Genomic DNA, 23196 nt, shown 5'->3' with positions numbered 1-23196 from the left:
CGCCCCCGGAACCCCCTACCCCTTCTCCAACCCCCCAGACCCCTTACCGTGACACTCAGACCAGTGTGTCTGGCTTCGTGCGGCGCCAGACACGCTGCTGCATACATGCTGCCGTGCTCCACTGCGGAGCCACAACCCCCCCACCCCCCCACCAGCACCTGCCTTCCAGATTTGAACACCTCAAAATTCAGGAGTGCTCAGGCTCAGTTTGGGCAGCTGTTACTTCATTTCTCCCAAATCAAAAATACTTATCCACTGTAACTTGCTGTAGAAAAAGTAGGATAAAATTGAGCAAGAAATGCTTCCCAGTGGTTATTAGGACTGGAATTGCTATTTTCAACAGCCACTGTTTGTTTGTTTGTTTGTTTGTTTGTTTGTTTGTTTGTTTGTTTAAAAGGAAGATAGTGATATTGCATTGGCAAATTCCCCATAGAAAGAAAGAGTGGAACAAAAGAATAATAAAGGCACCTCAACTTTTCCTCATTTATGGAGGACAGTCTTATAATATGCATCCAGATATCCTCCAATCACACAAGCTGAAAATTGTTCCACTTTACTGCAGTTCTGTAACCATATGGGAACCAGTCCTGTCTGTGTTCTGTGCACATCTAAAACGCCTGCTGAATGACCTGCCCTGGGAGCGAGTTACCAGTGACCCAGGGCTGCGGCGGAAGGAGGGTGCAGGTGGGGGGGGGGGGGGGACCCGGGGGTGGGGGGGCAGGGTGGGTGTGTGTGTTTGTGGGGTAGAGCCCAGGGCTGGGGCAGCAGGTGTGGTGCAGTCGGGGGGGAGAGAGCCCAGGGCTGGGGGGTGCGGGTCGGGGGGGGTGAGAGCCTAGGGCTGGGGAGGCAGGGGGGTGCGGCGAGGAGCCCAGGGCTGGGACGGGGGGCAGCCAAAAGTTTTTGCTTGGGGCAGCAAAAAACCTAGAGCCGGCCCTGCGTGGAACGTATGAGTCTGTACCAGTTGGGCCATGCCTATAGAATGATCATCTGGTCTCATGTATCCAACACCAGCTGTTTGAGGAAGGTGTTGAGATAACCCACTGTTCAGTGTATGTTGTCCTCTTCTCTGCCTCATCCAGAGGGGGAAACGAGTCAGCTACAGACCCTAGTTAGGAGACAGTCCTTTCAAGCTGTAGAGGTGTACGCTTTTTACTTTGGCAGCACTGTGTTCAATCCTCAGGATGACCCCCAGGGCACATTGACACACCCTGCATTGATAGTAACTGGCTGAGAGTTGGTTTGATTGATTTTATTTTTTTTCCAGGTACCAGCTCAATAATGACATCTTCCGGGAGCTGGTTGGCTTCTGGATCAATAACCTCTTCATGCGAGTCCCAAACTCTGTGGTCCTGCCCGTGGGAACCCACACAGACTGCTGCACTGAGGAGGAAGTGGAAGAAAAGAAGCGGGACATCATGAGCAAGATCCAGGCCATGCTGGAGGAAAGGAGGGCAAACCTCGCCCACTTCATCAACAACCTGGAAAGCAGTGAGGAGTCTGAATTCTACGTGGATCAGTGGGACAGACTGAAGGAGATGGAGAGCTGCACCTTGACTGTAGGGCTATTGATTGGCTATTATACAGCACCATTGGTGTGCACAGGCCAATGGGAGCCTCAGTCCCTTCTCCAAGGAGATTCTAGTGCTCAGCCCCAGGGAGGTTAACTAAATTTCTGCTTTTAATTTAATCTCTGGATCATGAGCCCATCACCAGGGTACCCCCAGGCTATAAAGAACCGTTATATGGTGAATTTTGTGGAAACCTGTATTAGTAGAGCTGCTTTATTTAAAAACAAGATGGACAAAAAAGGGGAAGGATGGGGGAAATATTTAGCAACAAATTTTGACTCCTCCCCCACTTTTTCATCAAAATTCATAATTTTTTGTCAAGTTCAGAGTTTAAAATATTCTGTCCAGTCTGCCTTACTATTAAGAAATCAGTTTTGTTTTGTTTTTCCTCTGACACGTTCTGTGTTTCTCTTTTCTTCCCTCTCACCCCATCTCTTGTTCTTGGGGACATCTTAATGGAAACAGAATCTTTCAAAGTGCTCCTGTGTCTCTGTGCCTGCTGCTTATTCTTCCCATGAAATTAGATCCCTCTGGGACACTGCTATCTATCTAAGGTACCTATATGGGCCCCATGTAGTAGGCGCAATCTCTAATATTAATCCTTGCAACACTCCTGGGAGGTAGGGAAGTACTATTATCCCCATTTTACAGATGGGGAACTGAGAGACAAAGGAATGACATGACTTGCCCAAGGTCACAGAGGAAGCTGTGGCAGAGCTGGGAACTGAACCTAGGTCTTCCAAGTCCTAGGCCAGCACACTAACCATTGGGCAATCCTCCTTCTCAGCCCCTGATTACTAGCTGCTTCACACCTTTATAAATGACAGACAAAACGCCCACCACAACCCACCAAAAATGTCAGCATTTGGCTTTCGTCACCACCTGAAGAGAACCGTGGTACCTGTTATGTACTAGTACATGCTATCCGGGCTTGAGCTAGACAAAATATGGCATATGAGTTTGCTGTGGTCTTCTGACGTATGACCTCTGTGGTTTGCTCCTCTGCCTTCTGTAGTCTTTCCCCATGGGTTTTTGCTGCATTGTGCTTTAATACTACCGACAGTAGTACATGGGAAGAGCTATTTTTTCCCCATTTCTCTGTGATTTTTTTCAAAAAAGTCTTATTTATAGCTTTTAACATTGCACTTACTTCATCAGCTTTTCATTAGTTAATTATGATGTCTGGTCAGTTTCCCTGGTTCCTGTGTATAGTCAGTCAGTTTCCCCTGTTTGTGTGGGTCTCTTGCACAGCAGCAAGAGAGAGAGAAACATTTAAAAACAGTATATAGGAAAGTGTGATTGTAAAATCACAACAACTGGCCAGGGAGTGGGGATAGCTCGAGGGCAGGCTTAGTGCCTGCAACTACTTTTTAACTGCATTTAATCAAAAAATGGTATAATCCTGTATGTAGGAATACGGGTGCTATATAGAAACCAAATCCCCCCTCTGTTCCAGCTGGACCATGCGCCCTAAGTGTTCCGTAGTAACGGAGTGCTGTTGGACTCTGTTTTTCTTTCGTTCCAGATTTTAAACCTTGTTCCCATCAATTGCACTGATTACTGGGATATTAAAAAACTTGAAACTACTATTTTGGAGCATGTCAAGAATGAAGAAATATTTCCTAATGTTATCCGAGTGCTGCCCCCTGTCTATAAGGAAGTGGAAGCTGCAATTGTAGATATTGTGCAGAGTGAGGAGACAGCAGAATATGGTACGTATCAATAGATCTTCTCTTCTCCCCACCACCCTTCCCCACTGAGAGTTCACTGCTTTAGGGGACCTACGCCACAACCATCATCTTTTTGGCTAAGGAGGGCTGGCCAAGGACTCCCTCTGATGCCCAATAAACTCACTGCTCCTTATTCCACTGGAGATGTGTTGGCAGTTCAGAGATTCAACACAGTCTCCAGTCTAGGAGCTAAGCAGGTGGTGGTCTGTAGCAGTTCCAAGTGCTGCACAGCTAGGGTGTGAGAGATTGGGACGCAAACCCCATTCTCTTGCAGGGCAGAGTGTTAGTATTTAACCATATGTCTAGTCAATTCTGTCTTCCATTTATTCCCGTCTCAGTATGATGGGGGCTGCGATTTCACTGTATGTCTAGTAACCAAGGAGCTCTGCTGCTTCCAGCCAGTAACATAGCAGCACTATCCCTACACATGGCCATCCTAGTTATGTTCTAAAATAGCCCACCTTGGATTAGCCTAGTCCTAGAGAGGTTCTAGAGATAATGAGCAAAGCGTATCTGAGAACTGGAGATTCCGGAGGCAGACAGGATCTCCTGGCTGCCGTGTAGATCTGTCCTGTGCCTGATCCTATTGGCTCAACCTACAAGAGCCAGGGGGATGTCAGAAATAGAAGTTAGGCTGAAATGCCATCTCAGAGCTCTGTTCTTCTTGTGTGGATTTTCTCTTCCTGCATTGTGTGGATTAAGGGGAAGAGTAGCAGCCCAGATGATGACTCTCTACTCTGTGTTCGCTGGGAGTAAATAAGTCCATTCTTATTTACATTGGGCTAGAGTGAGCTGCATTACGTTCCTTAGAGGATGATATTGGCAGCGCACAGCCAAAGAGGGCCTGATCCTGCAAACGCTTCCCCATGTAAATGGTTAGACTTCAATGGAGCTACTAGTCTGAGTAGGGACTGCCGGACTAGGTCCATAACAGGGTGGTCTCTGTATTTCAGTAACCATTTCAAAGAGCCTGGTACAGATCTGTATACGTGTGCATATCTACTTACCTCTGGCTTGTTCTGAACACTCCTACCACAGCCCTGCAGTGAAATAGCTGAGAGTTGGAAAAGCACTCTGGGTACTGTCATGCAAATAAAGGCACTCCGCTTCCCCAGTGCTTTGGGATTCCTGTGTCCAGTTCTGCCAGAAGTCGCTTTTGACCTGGAGTGGGATTTGCCAAGTCATGCGTTAGCACTGATGTACATTGGCCCTTTTAGGACTCCGCCTCGGGCCAGCCCCACACACTGATATTTCAGCTGCTGTTTGAAACCCTGTGTTAGTAGTTTCCATATGATACTGTTCTCTCTAGGCATGATGGACCTCAACCACTTACTCAGTGAAATCACCCACCGAGAGCACCTGAGCCATCTGGGCACAGAGCTTTTCCAGGACATCCTGAGATACCTCCACCGCATTGGGCTGATTATATGGTATGAAGAAATCAAGCAGCTGGAAAGCACAATCTTTCTCCGGCCCGCCTTTCTGATAACCATGTTCAAGGTAAGTGCATGGGTACCTGTAGAACCCTCCCTCCATGACCAGGTTATTTCTCTGGGAAGCAGCGTCCTGCCTCCCTGCGTGTTCTGTTTCGTGCCACCCTGCACGGCATTGTCCAGGCACAAGAGTGATGCGTGGTTTGGAAAGAATAAGCCTTATTTTGCTCTCCAGCCATGCCTCGGTTTCTGGGGCAAGTCTCAGAGATGATCTTACACTTACAAAGGCCAGTCAGCTCTGTTTCTCAAAGGACTTTGCAAGCAATCAATTACACCTAACAGTTGTGTGAGAGAGACTCAGCATTATAGGTAAATGGAAGCAAAATACCTAAGGTTATGCAGCAAATCATGGACAGGAATAGAACCTACGAGTCCTTAATTCCAGTCTCCTGATCTAACCACTGTGATGTGGACACTGTCTACTAGGAATTGGACTGAGACCTCTCATTCATCTTCAAAGCCAGCAGATTTAAACATTTTATTAAAGCTCATGTTAAAATTATATAATACACAGGTTAAGGAAAGAGTGTTTATACATCTGGGTATAGTGCTTAGATTATCCACAAACACAAAGTTTGGCTCAAAAGTCATAAGATACATATAGTACATTATCTGCAATAACCCAGATTTTGGTGAATAAATTTAACAATACAGTTTAGACCCTGCTCATACCAACCTGGCTTAGATGATCCTCTCCCCAGTTTCTTGGAGCCATCCAATAGCCATTGAATGTATCCTGAAGAGCAAATGAATGCCTCTGATTCGGATTCTCCTCCCCCTGTCCCCTTTTTAAAAATAGTCCTTTTCAGCTCAGTTCAACTACGGCCTCTGTTTTCCTCATGCTGGTGTGCGCTGTGTAGAAGGACCCTGGTCCCATTCCCTGCAATTGCTGGAGAAGCCTTGTGCCTGCTGTGTTGCTGGGAGATGAGGCTAGGAGGGAGGATAGGGTGCTAGCCGAGGACTTGGGAGAACCAGGTTCAATTCCCTGCTCATCTACAGGCTTCCTCTGTGACCTTGGACAAGCTGCTTAGTCTCTCTGTGCTTCAGTTGTCCATGCATAAAATGGGGATTAGAGCACTTCCCTCCCTCCTCATGGGTGCTGTGAGGACAGATACAATAAAGACTGTGAGGCCCTCAGATAAAATGGTGATGTGGGTGTTGTAAGTACTTAAGCAAAGCTGCATCCATTACTGAAATCTTCCCTGGCTCTCTGAGCTTTTGTTTCTTCCCATTCAGATTCTTGTTAGATATCGCCTGGTGCAGCAGCTGGAGAGCATCTCCGTGGACCTGCTGGTGGGAGAACATGCTACCATCCGAGACCAGTCCAACTGGGTGTGGACGTTCAAGTCGAAGGCCATGCTGTGCCAGCGGGCCATGCGAGCCTTGGTCAAGCACCAGCTCTACTCAGAAGGGATGAGGGACGTCTTTGAGGAGATGGTGGGGCACAAGGCCAAGAAGGGGAAGCTGTTCAGCCTTCTGGAGCACTTTGAGATCTGCCTGGAGGTGAGGAATGCCAAGCACCTCAACCCAGGGGCCAGGGAGTTTGTGCCAGGGAAGCCATGGGAAACAACGCAGGACTGCGGCGAGGCCTATTACTTGTTTCCCACGTATCTCAACCAGAGCGAGGAGGTTTCTGAGAGGTGGGGAGGAGATCATCCAGAGGATCTCCACATCCGGGCTTACTTCTCACCTGAGATCCCAGAGGGCTTCTTCCAAAGGTAACGAGCCAGCCCACTTGTGTTGGCCATGTGCTGCTGCCTGACTGCATGTCCTGAGCTGGGGAGCCCGTCAGCGCAGGGGTCATTCCTTCTTGTCTGTCTGGGAAGCATGTTGTTGGTACTGGTATAAACAAACACATTAATTCATAGTGATCGAAAGGAAGGTTGGCCTAGTGGTTAAGGCCCTGGACTGGGCCTCAAGAGATCTGGGCTCAATTCCTAGACTCTGTGTGACCTTGGGCAAATCACTTCATCTCTCCAAGCCTCAGTTCTCCATCTGTGAAATGGGAAGAATAATTCTCCCTCTGTCTGCCGAGAGTGAGTACTGCATCTCTTTGGGTAGGTACTGCATCTGGCCCAACAAGGTTATGAACTCAACTGAGGCCTGCAGGTGCTACTGTCATATAAATTATTAATAATAGGGCATGTTAGCAGTGTACTGCCCAGGGATTCATACTGCCTGGTTCCCATTTGTGTTGATTGGCATTGCATGTGTAAGTCATTGCATATTGTTTTGGTGACATGCCTCCCTATGGCTTTATTTCTATCCATTTGGGTGTCCCAGTCAGGGACGTCCCTAGCCATTTGGGTGCCCTATGCAGCCCCCCTGCAGGGGGCTGTGTGGGGCCTCAGGTCTCCCTCCCCCCCCAGGGTCTGGGAGGCAGGAGCTGTGGGGGGCCACTTTTGGGGGCCCCACAGGCCCAGAGTGGCCCGGGAGATTAGCGGTGGGCCGGGAGCAGCCTGCTTCACTTCCCTCACCCCGGCCCCAGCCCGATCTACTCCGCCAGCAACCAGCCACGGTGCTCCGCTTCCCGCTGCCGGTGAGATCGGGGCAGTCCTTTCCCCAACCCGAGCAATATGGCTGGGGCTGGGGCAAGGGAAGCAGAGCGGGCTGGGGCCGCGTCTCTCCGCTTCCCGCCACCGGTGAGTGCGGGGGGCAGTCCTTTCCCCCCACTCACTAGTGGCGGGAAGCGGAGCACCGTGTCTGGGAGCTGGCGGAGTAGAACAGGCTGGGGCCGGGTTGCTCCGCTTCCTGCTGCTGCCAGTGAGTGCGGGGTTGCTGGGGGAAGAGGTGGAATGGGGGCAGGCCAGGGGCGGAGCAGGTGGGAAGGGTAAGAGGCAGGGTGGAGGGAGTTGTCTGGGGCCCCACACCCCCTAGGGACGGCCCTGCCCCTTGCAGGGGGGGCCGGCCGGGGAACAGGGCTGGTGCTGCCGCGTATGCAGCACACAGCAGCCTAGGGCACCATGAAATTTGGGGCAATTTGGTGCCCCAAATTTCATGGTGCCCTAGGCAGCTGCATATGCTGCGTATGTCTAAGGTTGGCTCTGGTCCAAGTAATCCTGACAGCTGGGAGTGGGCAAACCACATGAATGTGGAGATTTGTGCTGGGAGGTGGGTTCTCTGGGGCGCTGGTCTCCAGCCTTTATGGGTCCGCTAAGCCGTCTATTAGTGCCTAGAAGAGCCAAACAAAGTAACCGCAGTGAGCATTATGGAGGGGAGAACAGGGAAACTGAGAGGACATTTTCATAATCCCATTTGCTGAGCCATATTCTCTTTCACAATGGCCTAGCACACCCAAACTACTTCCACAGGGCAGCCATTCTACCTAGCGTGAGCTCCTTGGAATCGTCCCTTTTGTGGGGCAAAAACCAAACTATGGATGCCACGGTGAAGGAGTGCATCTTCTACTTAGCCTCATGAGCTCAGACAGTCCTGGGTGACTTGCTGGGTCACTGCATTCCCCTGTGAGTCTGGCTGCCTGTGACTTGTGAGTTAGCACAGCAAAAAACCAAATCCAGCTATTTACCTGTCTGGCTGATCTCTGCTTACAGCCGAGAGGGCGAGGCTGAGAATCAGGGTCATCATAATACAAGGAAGTTGTGAGCTTCCCTCCTCCTGCAGTTCAGTTGATCTTATACCCTGTAGGGTAGCCCGTTTCCGAACCTTCACAAACACTGATCTTCACCCGGTCCTTGGGACGAGTTTGGACACAATGTTTTCGTGATCCGGCTTCATCGCCTCTTGAGTTAATTATCAGCCATATCATACCATCCAGTCAGGATCTGGGGTTCCCCAATGTTCAAAGGAACATCTAAATCTATTCTCACTGTTCAGGTTTTTATGCTGCGCTCATCATTGTAGTATCTGAGTGTCTTCCAGTTGTGCATTAAGCAACCTGACTGCATCTGTCACCTGTTGGTTGTTCTCTCATCCTGTCCCCTAAGGGTGAAGCATGTGCAGTGGAGTGTCTTGGTTTGGTGGTAACTTTTAATTGGCCCCCAAGCTTCAGTTCATGCAGCTTTTAGAGCATTGAGGGGTTTTGTTAACAGCTGGTGGGGAAGCTGGGCCTCTTCGCTGAACAGTGCTTTAGAGCCCAGGGCATTTCTTCCCTTCCAGAAAATGAATGGCAGACTCAACAATCCATTCTAAAGTCTCTTATCTCTGCATAAAGAAGTGATTTGTACCCAAAGGATCCATGTTGGCAGGGTAGCTTGTTCAAATCAGTGTCATCTTGCTGCATCAAGAGTGAGAGAAGCAGGAAGAGGCACTCCCCAAGATGCATGTATGAATCCATCCATACTAATAATATTGCAGTTTGCCTGTGGGATTATTAGCTACCCAACGTGTACCAAGCACCCAGGCTGTCCAATGCATGGGGCAGCTATTTACTTTAGGAAGAAGCTTTTGACTGCTGGCCTTTCCAGGGCTAGAAGGGAAGGAAAAGCCAGCAAGAAAGAGAGACAAATGAGTGAGTGAATTTGCGTGTGTGAGAGAGATGCCACTCTCATTACAACTTCAAAAATTATTTTTTCTCCCTTGGTGGTATCGGGCTGTTAACTGATTTGTCTTGTTAGACTGACCTCACACTTGGTAAGGCAACTCCCATCCTTTCATGTATTTATACCTGCTCCTGTATTTTCCACTCCATGCATCTGATGAAGTGGGCTGTAGCCCACGAAAGCTTATGCCCAAATAAATTTGTTAGTCTCTAAGGTGCCACAAGGACTCATCGTTGTTTTTGCACTAGGAGATTGAGTCTTTGTCATCCTCTAGTGGCTGATCCTCAGAAGAGGATAGTGCAATGATACCCGGACCTCAGTGATTCAGGAGTCAAATAAGGGATCAACATTACCCAAAAGAGCCACAGGAGCGTGAATTCATTGTTTCATTTACTATAGTACAATATATTCATATTTAAAAGTATGACTGGGAAATATCTAGTGCAAGGGTAGGCAACCTATGGCACACGTGCCGAAGGCAGCACGCGAGCTGATTTTCAGTGGCACTCACATTGCTTTGGTCCTGGCCACCAGTCCGGGGGGCTCTGCATTTTAATTTAATTTTAAATAAGCTGCTTAAACATTTAAAAAACCTTATTTACTTTACATACAACAATAGTTTAGTTATATGTTATAGACTTATAGAAAGAGACCTTCTAAAAACATTAAAATGTATTACTGGCACGTGAAACTTTAAATTAGAGTGAATAAATGAAGACTCGGCACACCACTTCTGAAAGGTTGCTGACCCCTGATCTAGTGTGTATATATACACTAAATATTATATACTATATAATATATACTGTGTGTGTTGTGACAGGGTCAGGCCAGATGGCTACAAGAGAGTGGTCGAAGGTAGATACATTAGTTCCAAGTTAAGCAGGTCCCTTTTCCCTGGGTAAGATAACAGGGACTATTCCAGAACACTCAGGAACTTTCTAGAACTAATTAAGGCAGGCAGGCTAATTAGGACACCTGTAGCCAATTGGGAAGCTGCTAGAATTAATTAAGGCTAATCAGGACACCTGGTTTAAAAAGGCTCTCACTCCAGTTAGTGAGGTGTGCGTAAGGAGCTGAGAGTGAGAGGATGTGCTGCTGCAGGACTGTGGAGTACAGGCGTTAACAGACATCAGGAGGAAGGTCCTGTGGTGAGGACAAAGAAGGTGTTGGCAGGAGGCCATGGGGAAGTAGCTCAGGGAGTTGTAGCTGTCGCGCAGCTGTTCCAGAAGGCACTCTAGACAGCTGCGATCCACAGGGTCCTGGGCTGGAACCCGGGATAGAGGGCGGGCCCGGGTTCCCTCCAAACCTCCCAACTCCTGATCCAACACAGGAGGTTCCACCAGAGGGGAAGGTCTCTGGGCTGTTCCCCAACCCACGTGGTGGATCAGCAGAAACTGCGGGGATTATTTTTTACTCTTTTTTCCCCATACTGGCCAGTGATGAGGTTGTCTGAGTGAACAGCATATTTCAGCCACGAAAGTGACCAAACTGAAGGTTACTGTGAATCTCTGAAGCGAGCAAAATCCACCAATAAGCGCAGGACCCACCAAGGTAGAGGAGGAACTTTATCAAAGTGTGTACACACACGCATGCTCACTCACTCTCTCAGCAAAATGACTGATCAAGTATTAGTATTTTATCAACTACAATTGATTAATAAAATAGTAAAAACATCCTGATTGGTTAATAACGTAGATTGGTGAATAATTAAATCAGTGTTTTAATATCATGTGCTGCAAAGAGACACAGGAGACGCATTAAAGAAAGAGCCCCTTGTGGCTTGCGAGCTTCAGTCTGAGTAGCACTGGGTTAATGAGTAGGGCAGTCCAGAAAACATTTCAATTGTTGCAAAAATTCAGCGGTTTTGGAGGTTTTTGTTCTGATGTGGAACAAATACAAAATCTTTCAAAATCGGTTGTGCAAAAAGAGACAGAGGCTCCTCCCACCCCAGACTAGCCAACAGTGATTAAGGCACAGACCTGGGATACGGAGATCCAGGTTCAAGACACTACTCTGAATCAGTTAAAGCCAGGGACTTGCCTCAACCCTGAGCTCTGGACTATTCTGGGCACTTGGTCTGATTTTTGACCAGAAATTCCATCCTGGATCCGAAGACCTTTGCTGATGAGTTTTGTTGAATCTGGAACATTTTCACAAAAAGTTTTGGTTCTGATGAATCTGCATGTTGAGTAGAAAAATTCTCAACCAGCTCTCTTAATGGGTCTGCTACAGCTGCTAGCAATGGGACTCAGTCCTTTTGCTCCAGCGGTAGAGGCTCATGTTTTTAATACAGTATGAGAGGTCCTGGTTCAGTCCCCATTGTCGACCCACCTGGGGTTGGCTACATATATTCCGGCAGTAGGTGGGGCTTAAAATAGTTTCCATGATACTGGAGCTGGAGGGCAGAACTGTCTCAATCTTTTGGCTAATATCTCTCTCCAATCTCATTGCAGGCTCATGGTGAAAGCTTGCTCCTTCTATTCGGCCCACTGGGTTGCGAAGGTCACGTGCCTGCTTATATGCAGTGGCAAACCCTTGCTGATCAAAGAGAACAACCAGAAGGGCTATAGTTATATTGAACTCCGGAGCAGAAAGCCAGTGCAAAGGACAGGTGAGAGTGAAGCCCCAGACACTGATTTCTCTCCTGAGTATGTTCTCTTTGGCTTCCCTAGCCTGGGATTGGAGGGCAGTTGTCCCCTTCCCATCTGCTCTCTTGCACTGCACCCAAACCCCGCTAAACAAACTGGCACCTGTGTTGCATGCTGGGCCAAGGCATGTACAGTATGATCCCCACTTTTGATTAGCCACAGATTGGTTGTCTCCCCGAGGGTTGAACTCTCCAAAGCTCCCTAACCTACAGAGAACCATGTGACTTCCCCTGGCCTGTCCCACTGGAGCATCTCTCTCTAACCTGGGGAAACCCCGATTAATAGAACTTCCAACTTCTTAAAGATTTGGGTGTTCCCAAGATCTTAATGAAATTGGGGTCCCACAGTGTCTCTCTCAAAATAAACGGCATGGAATGACACGAGACTGATTCCACATTTAAGATCTGGTTGAGATTTTTCAAAGTAAACTCCTGCTCCCTTTCATTAAGTTGTATGTTTTACCTTAGAATGAGGAGCAATATCCTCAAATCCTGTTTTTGCTGGAGGGTTGGAGACAGAATTTTCTCAGCCTTCAAAGGGGAGAGTCAGATTGAAGCTTTCACAAAAAGAACGCCTCTTCTTGATGTTTGAGTTACACAGACATTGACTAGCACAACCATCCCCTCCTAAAAGAGTTTTAAACATTCCCTCCCCCCCAAACTGCTCAGTGTCTTGGTGTCATAGGCCTACCAGTTTTCTGGTGCTCTAGCAGAAAGAAGGGCCTCACTACCATAATGGGAATAAAAGCAGAAAAATACTTTTTAATAAAAGTTTGAGGCCATAAGCGCTGTCGGAACCATCTTTTTGTTCTGTTTATACAGCGCCTAGCACCCCGGGGTTCTGGTCTATGCCTGGGGCTGCTCGGTGTTACGGCAATACAAATAATAAGCAAAGAAGGGCACAACGTGGCTTTTGGGGACTGTTTTTTGGTTCATCTTTAAATTGCTCCTAAAGGGTGTCTAGTCTGGGTGAATTGGAAAGAACCCAGCTGGCGCAACTGTTTGCCTATAACCCAGCCTACAAGTAACTCTTGCTCACCCATTACCATTTGTGGTCTAAATGGGCTGACTCAGTCCAGGTAACTCTGATGATTAACAGCAGCCAGTTCTTTCCCTTATTCATCTCAAGAATTCCGGTTCACATGGGATTTTTTCATGGCGATCATCTTCATCATCCGGAAGCTCTCAGAGGAGTGGCCTGGTCTCCACATGTGCATGAAGGCGCCTTGTCGAACGGCAGGATGTCCTGCAGAATTTTTCTGGCCAGATGTGGACGACAAGAACACGGTGTACGTATGTCCCGTAACCTATTCTGCCTACAGGAAACACCAGTGATGGGGGTGTACTGTGAGCACCTGCTACCACAGTACAAATGGTGATCAGTTCTTAAAAAAACCCATTCTTTGCATGTCTATAATACCTTCCATCAGAGCAGTGCAAGTCAAGTTACAAAGGTCTGAATCCTCACTACATGCCAGTGAAGCAAATAACTACTAACCCTGTTCTACAGAACAAGAAACAGGAGCACCAAGAGGTTAAGGACACAATTTTCAAACTTGGGTGTCCAACATTGGGCACTTATACGGCTATGCAGCAAAGCACTTAAGTGTGTGTTTCACTTTATTATTATTATTTATTTGTATTGCAGTAGCTCCTACAAACCCTCGTCATGGGTCGCATTGTGCTAGGTGCTGTACAAACACAGAACAGACAGTCCCTGCCTCAGACAGCTAATCATTCAGCATCTAATCCAGGGGTCGGCAACCTTTCAGAAGTGGTGTGCTGAGTCTTCATTTATTCGCTCTAATTTAAGGTTTTGCATGCCAGTCATACATTTTAACATTTTTAGAAGGTCTCTTTCTATAAGTCTATAATATATAACTAAACTATTGTATGTAAAGTAAATAAGGTTTCTAAAATGTTTAAGAAACTTCATTTAAAATTAAATTAAAATGCAGAGCCCCCCGGACTGGTGGCCAGGACCCGGGCAGTGTGAGTGCCACTGAAAATCAGCTCACATGCCACAGGTTGTCTACCCCTGGTCTAATCGTTGCTGAATCAGGCCTTAAATCCATATTTAAGCATCCAAACCAAAGCAGACTGTCTTTCAAAGGGCTGGAGTGCCTCTGAAGTTTCATTGACTCCACTGGGAGTTGAGTGCTTCTGAAAATTGAGCCACTTTGATTGTGGTGTGTAAATATGATTATGGGTGGGATTTTTCAAAAGCACTGAGCCTGGCCTAACTCTGCTCTTGAAGTGGACGGTGACTTGAATGGGAACAACTCTGAGCCCTTTTGGAAATGGGAGCCTACATCTGTATTTAAACACCTCAGTTTGAAAACTGTGGTCCTTCTTTGAGTGACCTCTGCATATTCCCACTCCACTATTGCCACCGGCTTGTGGCCTGGGTGCCTTGGTCCCACAAGCAGGAATATGAGGTTCATCTCAAAGAACTCCCATTTGCTGCTATGTAATCTTCATTTTAAGTGGCTTGGCAAAGGTCCCTTAGAAAGCCTGTGGCAGAGCTGGGAATAAACCCCAGAATCCCAGTCTAGTATCTCAACTACAGAATCCTCCCTTTAGACCACGGGAAACATTTTCTCTTTCTGTTTTTTGTCCATAACATTTTAGAAAGAGCAATTTTTCAGAAGTGCCCCTTTTGGAATCCCAGAGTCTTCCATGGCTGTAAAGGTGTTTAGTGGCGCTTTGTTAATTAGTGTTTTTTTTCTTTTCCTTTCTTTTTATTTTAAGGACGAAGGAAGAAATTAAAACTTGTGGAACATGTGGCCATCGGTTTCAAACTGAGCTGCTTTTACCCAAAGGTACGGGCAGAGGGTTGTAATCCTGCTATAGTGTAGGGGTCAGTTTAACCCACAAGATGAAGGCAGAAGGATTTCCTGTGTGTCCCTGTACAAGCAGTTACTGAGGGTATATCTACACAGGGATAACAGCCCTACGGCATGGCCACGGCTGGCCCAGGCTTGTTGGGCTCGGGCTGCAGGGCTAAAAATTGCTGTGTAGACATTCGGGTTCGAGCTGGAGCTCTGGGACCCTCCCTCCTCGCAGGGTCCCAACATTTGGGCTCCAGTCTGAGCCTGAATGTCTACACAGAAATTTTTCAGCCCTGGAGCCTGGGGTCAGCTGCTGGGTTTTTTTATCCCTGTGTAGACATACCCCGAGTCATCTTTCTGTCCTGTGCTAATACTTCCTCTGTGTTATTAGCACAGCTCATAAGTTGTTTGGGGCAGGGCCTGTCATTCGCAGTGTTTGCACAGCACCTAGCACAATAGCACCCTGATCCCAGTTGAGTCTTCTAAGTGCACGACTGTAATCAGATAAGCATGACAATAAGCATGGTCCAGTGGTTACAACAAACAAAGGCCTGGGAATTGGGGCATCTGGGTTCCAATCCCAGCTCTGCCCTGACCTGACCCACATAACCTATTTTTCCTTAGTTTCCCCATCTGTAAAAGGCCTGACAATGCAGTGTCCTACAATCCATCTCTGACAGGCAGCTCCCCTGTGTTAAGAACTGCTTCTAATAAACTCCCAAGTTTTTCTGAACAATTTTTTCCCCACTCTTTTATTTAAAGACCACTGTGACTGGGTGGCCAGTTCTTGCTGGCCCCTTGGCTGTTCCTGGTCGACAGGCTTCTGTGTGTCCCTGCTTATCCGCCTCTCACGTTCTGGGGCAGATGCGCAGCTGGTATAAATCTCCCTAGCTACACTGAAGTCAATGGAGCTATGCCAGTTGGCACCGGCTGAGGCTCTGCCTCCATTGCCAGGAGGGATGAGTTAATGTGTCAAGCACTTTACATGGTCAGTGGGGTGGGGGGGTGTTGGGATTCCTCCCTGGCTGTGGCAGGGTGGGCTGATGTCTCCTCCTCTTTCCTTTCAGTTCCAAGTGACCTGGAGGTTCCGCAGCCCCCGCCCCCTGCTCACTATTATGTCACTAGCTACGGGACTACAACTTTCGGTCCCAGCAGCATCCACATCAATCGCCAGGTAACTCGGTGGCAGCTTTGCTCCTTGTGTTCTGTTCTTGGCTTTTGGCTTCTATTCTTTTCCTGTTGTGGGGAGCTGGGCTTGCGCTAACATGGCCCACGCCAGCTCCCATCATGGTCAATGAGAAGAATGGCCCAGTGGTTTAAAGCACTGACTTGGTATTTGGAAGACCCAAGTTCAATTCCCTGCTGTGCTCTGGATTCCTGGTGACTTCGGACAAGTCACTTAGCCTCTCTGTGCCTCAGGTCCCCATCTGTAATATGGAAATAATATCCCATCCCTACTTCCCAGGTGCAGTAATGATCTGTTGACTGATACTCTCAGATACAATGATGATGAGGCCATAGGGATAGATAGATGGCATTTTTCCATTGATTTTAATGGGAATTAGAGCAGGTCCTAGAACAATGAGGGAGCCAGTCAGAACATACCCACTCTGGAACACTGGTCAGATAGGCTTCATAGAGCCATCTGTTTGAAGCCCAGAACAGAGCAATGTGATCTAGCCAGACCGGCTGCATAACACAAGCCATGGAACCTCACCTTGTGATTCCAATGTCAATCGTCCTGTCTCAGCATTCGTCCTTCTTTGTTAAGGAATACAGCTAACTTGAAGGATGCCTCTCTGTCGCTGCCCCTCTTCCTTATCAATCTTTCTGCGTCTCTCAGTGTTATTCCTAAATGACTTGAGACGCTGTATGTTTAGGCTGAGATTTTTAAAACAGATGGGGATTTTGGGCATCTAAATCCCCAGTGGACTTTGAAAGCCCCGTCCTTGATGTATATAAAAAGCACTTGGGCGATGGCATGTTAGAGTCTAAATCCATAGAAGTCAATTCCTTTAAATGTGTAATCGGTGTGTAATTGGAGCCCATCCTTGTGGTACTAAGCACTATTTAGATCATAGCGCCATTGGCATATATGGGGTGACAGGGAAATTATGCCCCAAGGCGTTTATACTCTAAGGCCTCGGTTCTCCAAGGCGTTACCTCCCCATGGAGATTCCCATGGAATTGTCACACAATGAGCCTGTGAAGGGCCTGAGTTAATGGGGGTTACGTAAGGAGCAAAGAGAAATGGAAGTTAAACACTGTAGCAGCATCGCTTTGCCGATGGCCTTGTGGATGGTCGAGCTCCCAGCCTGCCCTTGGTAAAAGCATTGTGCGGTGGCAGCCCTTGGTCACTGTTCCAGGGCAGCCAATAATTTTTCCCAGTTCCCAGCCTGCGTAGTTGGGCTGGCTGGGCACTAGGAAAACTTGGTTGTGGGCAAGGGGGAGAATGAAGGAAGCGGCTTTTCCTCCCCAAACCCTCGGTGTGATTTGGAAGCCAATGTCTAGAGGCTACTTCAGCCCAGGTGGCAGCAATCCCACCACTGCAGGGAGCCCCTGCAGAGCTTGGCCGCCCCACGTGGCGTGTGTACCCCTTGTGTACTTCTCCCCTCTTGCCCCGTGGAACTGCACTGGTTGCATTACCAACCAAGGGGAACCCTGCTGTCTTGGGAGCTGGATGCACCTGTGAACATCCTTAGCTGCGCATGCACTCACTAAAGGCACTTTTCCAAGTCTTCTCACTATGGCTGTTGAATTGGTCAGTGAAAAGGAGCAGGTCTTGCTTCAGGCTTTGGAGCCCCCCAGTACAACGTGTGCTGCACAGTCTGGCACGGGGGGGGGGCCCCCCCCCCCCCCCCCCTGGATTTTTCACTTGGAAGATGGAAATGCTGTGCTGTGAACAGCACCATAGAGCCAGGCTGAGGTTTGGTTTATTTGATTTTACTCAAATTCTGTTTTCCCCTGTTACTGAACGAGGCAGCGCTCCAGGGACTGGCACTGTGTACCTCTTGCACGCCCGAGGGGAGCTCTGGGGCTGGTAGTCTGACAACTTGATGTTTTTTTCTATTCAAGTAGGGTTCGGAACTGAAACTCCAGAGCCAAATACTCCCAAACTTTGGGCTGCTTAAACTTCAAGTTTCTTTGCTTTCTAGCAACAGAAGCTGCAACTCTGCAGTTACTCACTGTCTTTCTTATTTCAGAGTATCTTGGACAAATGACTGGGCCTGCTCAAGAGAGATCCATTGGGAAGGACTTCCTTTTAGCCAAGACTCTTAGCGTGTTGAGCGCCACGCTAAGCAATCTCTTAAGTGCTCTGTACAGCAGGATGCATTTCACTGTTTGCAGTGTGTGTACTGGCGGTGTTGTGCAATAAACAATTTCCACCCAATGGAGGACAGTGGAATGTTAGTTTATTTACACAGACCCAAGAGGGGAAAAGGGCACTTATCTATGCATCGGCACAGGCAATGTGAACAGAGAGCTTCGCTCACATCAGTAGCTGAAAGGTTTGCACTACTCAGAATACACACAAGAAATGGGCACAAAATATGAAAACTGACCTGGTGTTAGAACAGAATTACAGTTCACCTCAATTACGGTTCTAAGAAACATTTCTTAAATCAAGACGGAAAGAAGCTTTCAGATTTTGTGATACCTTCAACATTAGCAGCTGGATCCAAAGCCCACTGAAAGCCTTTGGAAAGGCTCCTGTTAAGCTTTGGATCAAGGCCCTGTTTCCTCACTAAGAAACATTATTCACCTCACGCCTGTTAATGAAGAACCAGAACTTCCGGGTCTTCGGATTTGCTGAAAGCATTATTTGAGTCAGGAGAGCTATGCCCGTTTACAACCTCTGGGGAAGCAGCCCGTTTATTCCATCATATGGGAAGGAGCAGTAATTAACCAAGTACCAAAAAGTACACTACAAAAATCCATATTTAATTAACACACCCACATTGATTGCCTCCCAAAGGTGCAGTGCAGATGCTGAGCCATGAAATTTGATTTTCTGACTTAGCACGAAGAAGCTGGTCATTAGTGTCCTTTTGTTTCCTACTTCCTTCTGCTGTCCAAGTTTTGGAGAGAAGGAAAATGAAAGGCTTTAACGTGTTGCTTTGTGTGGAACTCCCATGATCACAACTGGGGTGTGAGAGAACACAATAAATCCCCCCTGAATCTGTGATTGATGCGAGTTAGGCACTTTAAAATCAAATCACAAGGGTCATGTTACTAAAAAGGCAGAATAATCTGTAGCACCCAACTCGGATCAGCTTGGCATTTCATGGCAATAGCGAGAGGCCCTTCTACCGTACAGCTTGTACTGCGGCTGCCTCCCTACCCAGTTCATGTTCACACACGCTGTTGGCAACGTAATCATGTTGGATACACCATGCTTTGATTTTTCTCATGAGCATCATTATTGGGCTGTAACTAGGTTCTAAATGGTCCTTCCTCGTTACAGCAGATAACCACCTAACCGTGTGTGCAATGCCAGCCAGTTCTCCTGCCTCCTCGCTGTGTGGGTGGGAGGTCAGCCTGCCCTAAAGCTCATTGGGCCTTATTAAACACCCACAATCTTCTGCCCCTCTCCCCCAGCCGCTGAGTCAGCGTGGGATAGCTGTCCCTATACGGCTACAAACATGACTGTGCAGCATGACATGTGCAGTCAGACCAACACCGACATACAGTTGTGCTTGGACAGGAGCTGCACTGTAGATGGGGTGGGGGGGGGGGGGCCCTTTCCCAGTTTCCCGGCCAGCCAATTCCCAAATCCGGGGATTCTCAAACTTTTTTTTGCTGTGACGCTCTTCGCAAAAATTTTTCACTCTGGTGTCCCCCCCCCCCCCCAAAAAAGTGGCCCCCCCCCCCCCCTTACCATACTGTGCCACCCTTACTTCTGCACAGCTGCTGCCTTCAGAGCTGGGAGCCTGGCCAGCAGCCCCTGCTCTCCAGCCACCCAGCTGTAAAGGGCTTGGGCTGACAGCCGGAGCCCTAGCACACCTGGGGGTTGACAGCCGGAGCCCCGACATGTGTGAGGCTGACAGCTCGCAACCACCCCCCGAAATAATCTTGTGACCCCCTGAGGGGTCACGCTCCCCAGTTTGAGAACCCCTGCGCTCCAGAGGTTTCACTCTCTGCCTAAATTAAATTCAGTGGGCCGGTTCTGGAGCTGCATTGACTTGGCTGGAGCTATACACGCTCACATGAGCGAGACTCTGACTCCTTTGCAATGTCTAGACACATTCCATAAAACCCACGACCCTGCTTGTGACTCATCCATCCCACCCCCACACTGCACTAACATTGCTACGCAAGTTAGGCCCTGTCAGGCTACCATCTCCTTAACCAGGGAGTGTTCTCAGGCTGTGCAATCCTCTCCCAGTTAATGCAATGCCTGCTCTACAGAGAGTGCAAACACCCTGGGGCTGCATGAGACATGACATTAGAAAAAGGCATATTAATAAAGTCAAATGTTACTTAAAGTCTTCAACACCTGAGCTAGAAGACAGCTCTGGGAGGCACCAGACCTGCTGCTGCTCTATAGAGAAGAGGGAGAAGGGGCTTGGCACATCTTGCCAGTTGTGTGTGGGGCTCTTTTCACCCCTGCTCGCCTTGACCTGCTGCTTTCATGTCTCCCCCTCCCCCCCAATCCCTTCTCTTGCCCTTGTCCATCTCCTCCTCATGCTATAGGCAAGCAGCCCCTTGAGGCTAATTCACCTCCCCCTGAAAACACTTACTTTGGCCACTGAATTCAACTGGAGCCAGATTAGATCCCTAAAGCTTTTCTGCTAGTGCTGGAACTACTTCTGTGAGGCCAGCAACAGTGAAGACCAACCTCCTGGTGTAAACATGAACTCCAGTACAAGATGTCAGGAGGAGAGCCCCTCTCCAGCCTCAGGCTGGCCGGGAGAGGGCTGGACTGACACACCAACTGAATTAAACCCTAGTCCATGTAAAGGGATTTGCTTCTATTTGGAAGTTGCAGTACATCTGCAAAGCCAAAGGCCTCTCCAGCTGCTCAGGTGCTGGTCCTCTAGGTTGGCCCCTGATGGGAACCTGTCAAACAGGTGACATTCCACCTAGGAGCAGGCAGTTGTGCACATACCCATTTACTAGTGATTTGTGGGGGGGTGGGGTGGGGCTCAGTTTGTGGGTGCTGGCTTGACAGCCTTTGAGAGAGCAGATGCTCTGCACATTCTGACAATCAGGCCCTTTTAAAAAAATGTCCCCCAAAATCACTTTTGAAAATTTAAGTCAAAGTCCATTTGGATGAAACCCAGAGCCCCCGTGCTAATAAAAGGAAGCTAAAAACCAAACATGCACAACTTACTTATGCAACCTAAGCAATAAAGAAAACCTTGGGAAAGTACCACAGCGGGGCATGTGTTCTATAAATTATACTTTAATATTAGTGCTTAACATTCTGCCAGACACACCAGGTGAAATCCGGGCCCCTCTGATGTCAATGGCAGGACGCCCATTGCATTCAGCAGGGCCAGGATTTCACTCACTCTTTGTAAGGTATGTTGGGCTCCATCAGTGCATAGGTTTGGGAAGACCTGCTTCCCGGATTTCTACTCCTCATCCCTTTTTCTTAAAATGCCCTTGGCTGGTCAAAGGAAGGGCAGAGGATGAGACTTCTTGGAGTCTATTCATTTTTCTATTGAAATCAAACTTTTAGCTGTCAGTCCTTGAGACACTTGCATTTTTGTGACTCACAGCTCAGTCAGGATGACATGTATAAAGATCTAAGCAGCCTTTAAAGGAAAAGGAGGAAGCAATCAGAGCTGCTGGTGTGGATGCCGACCTTCGTGTGTGTGTGTGTGTGTGTGTGTGTGTGTAATACACGCACACATTGCAATGACCAAGCGGATTGGCACTCATTTACTGCCTCACTCACCCTCAGTTACTGAACTCATGGAATGCAAGAAATTTAAAATTACATATAATTGAAACTACCCAGAACCGCGTTAACACAATAAATATAGACAGCTCAGAATTGTGGGGAGGCAAAAAGAGGAAGATACACTCGTCATCTCCCTCTTGCTGCTTTCCACAGATGCTCAGATATCACGGTGATACTCAGGTGTCTTAGCAATAGCACAGCTAAGCTAGGACATGGAAGGGTCCTAAAGCTAACATCTGTAGTTGCTTTTGGAGGAAAAAATAATGCCCAGTGTGTGATGTCAGTTTCATACAGGTCTCCTGTCAGAGTCCAAACTGCTTGCGTAACAGTAGCCTACAGCAGTAGGCCTTCCCATACTGATCCAGTGTTGGTCATGACCTAATGTCTTATGACCCATCCCACTGCCACAAGCTTCGTTGCGCTGATTGCACAACATCATGGTGGCAACTAGCGCAATTGTTAACATGGGGAAAGCACCGGCGCTACTTAGTGTCTGTGCAGCTGTTTGAAAGGCAATTAATGAATTGAGATTTTGGCTACGCTGCAGTTAAAAAGAATAAAAAAGCACCCAGCCTACACTCTGGGTGCCCTTGACAAGCATTCCGAAAATGTACTAAATAAATAACGAGAAAGAAGAGCGAGAGAGCAGGAAATAAGGAGCATGGTGTAGTCAGCCAGTGAACCATAGTTTAAGAATTGCTGGCCTATGCCCATTAAAACAACTGGTTACCCTGAGCATGTATGGTTAGGAAAGTGCCAGCTTTATGGATCTGTGCCTATATATGCTGTGTGCTCATCAGATGACTGCAAGCCAGCACGTGCGTGCTGTGGTGTCCGAGGGAAGCGGGACAGAAAAAGGGGTAGGGAGGCGGTATGGTGGACTACCCTACATGAACATGGAGCGCATTTCTCTTGTGTGAATGTGCTTTATGGGGCAAGAAGCTGGCAAAGAATGACGTGGGGTGTTGTCGGTGTGACTTGGTTTGGGCAGATGCAGCTCCCTGCTCAAGGATGACAAGGAGTTGTAGGGCACATGGGCTCATACAACATGCACAAGGCCTGAGCGCAGCTGGGCCTGCAGCCTGACCTCAGGCAGAGTGTGGAGAGGTTAGAATACAGGGTTGAGCTATAAACTTTAATTTATTAGCCAGCCACATTTGGGGGCACAAGCTACTTTGGAATAGGACTGATCCTGCTCCCAGGAAAGCCAATGGCAAAATTCCATTGGGAGCAGGACCAGCCTCTGTCGTGGCTTCCGGGCCTCCCCTCTCCTACACTGTTCAGGGTGTTACTCATTCTCCTTCTTTCCCCTCTCCTCGCATTGTGGTAAGGGGAGGGCATGGGGCATGGGCCAGCTGTTTAAAGCAGCCCTCCTAGAGCTTGCTTACTTCAGCCTTCTGTACGCTCCTTGCACACAGCTGCAGTCACTTGCAGATCGACGTGACCATGGGTGCTTCCATTTCACAGACCTCTGACAGGCAAGCACTTGAAAGGGACAGAGCCTGGGGAGAACGTGGA

General features: G+C 48.1%; 1 pseudogene; it reads left to right on the top strand.

Annotated features, from left to right (window-relative positions):
* The window catches only part of LOC112110380, an 18541-nt pseudogene extending 2509 nt beyond the window's left edge, over positions 1–16032 (top strand).
* Positions 16033–23196: the final 7164 nt, after the last annotated feature.

This window comes from Terrapene carolina, unplaced genomic scaffold, assembly GCF_002925995.2.
Source record: "Terrapene carolina triunguis isolate 2854851 unplaced genomic scaffold, T_m_triunguis-2.0 Scaffold250, whole genome shotgun sequence".
NCBI classification, from domain to species: domain Eukaryota; kingdom Metazoa; phylum Chordata; order Testudines; family Emydidae; genus Terrapene; species Terrapene triunguis.
Note: the sequence above shows the minus strand (reverse complement) of the source record. Positions and strands in the feature narration are given on the sequence as shown.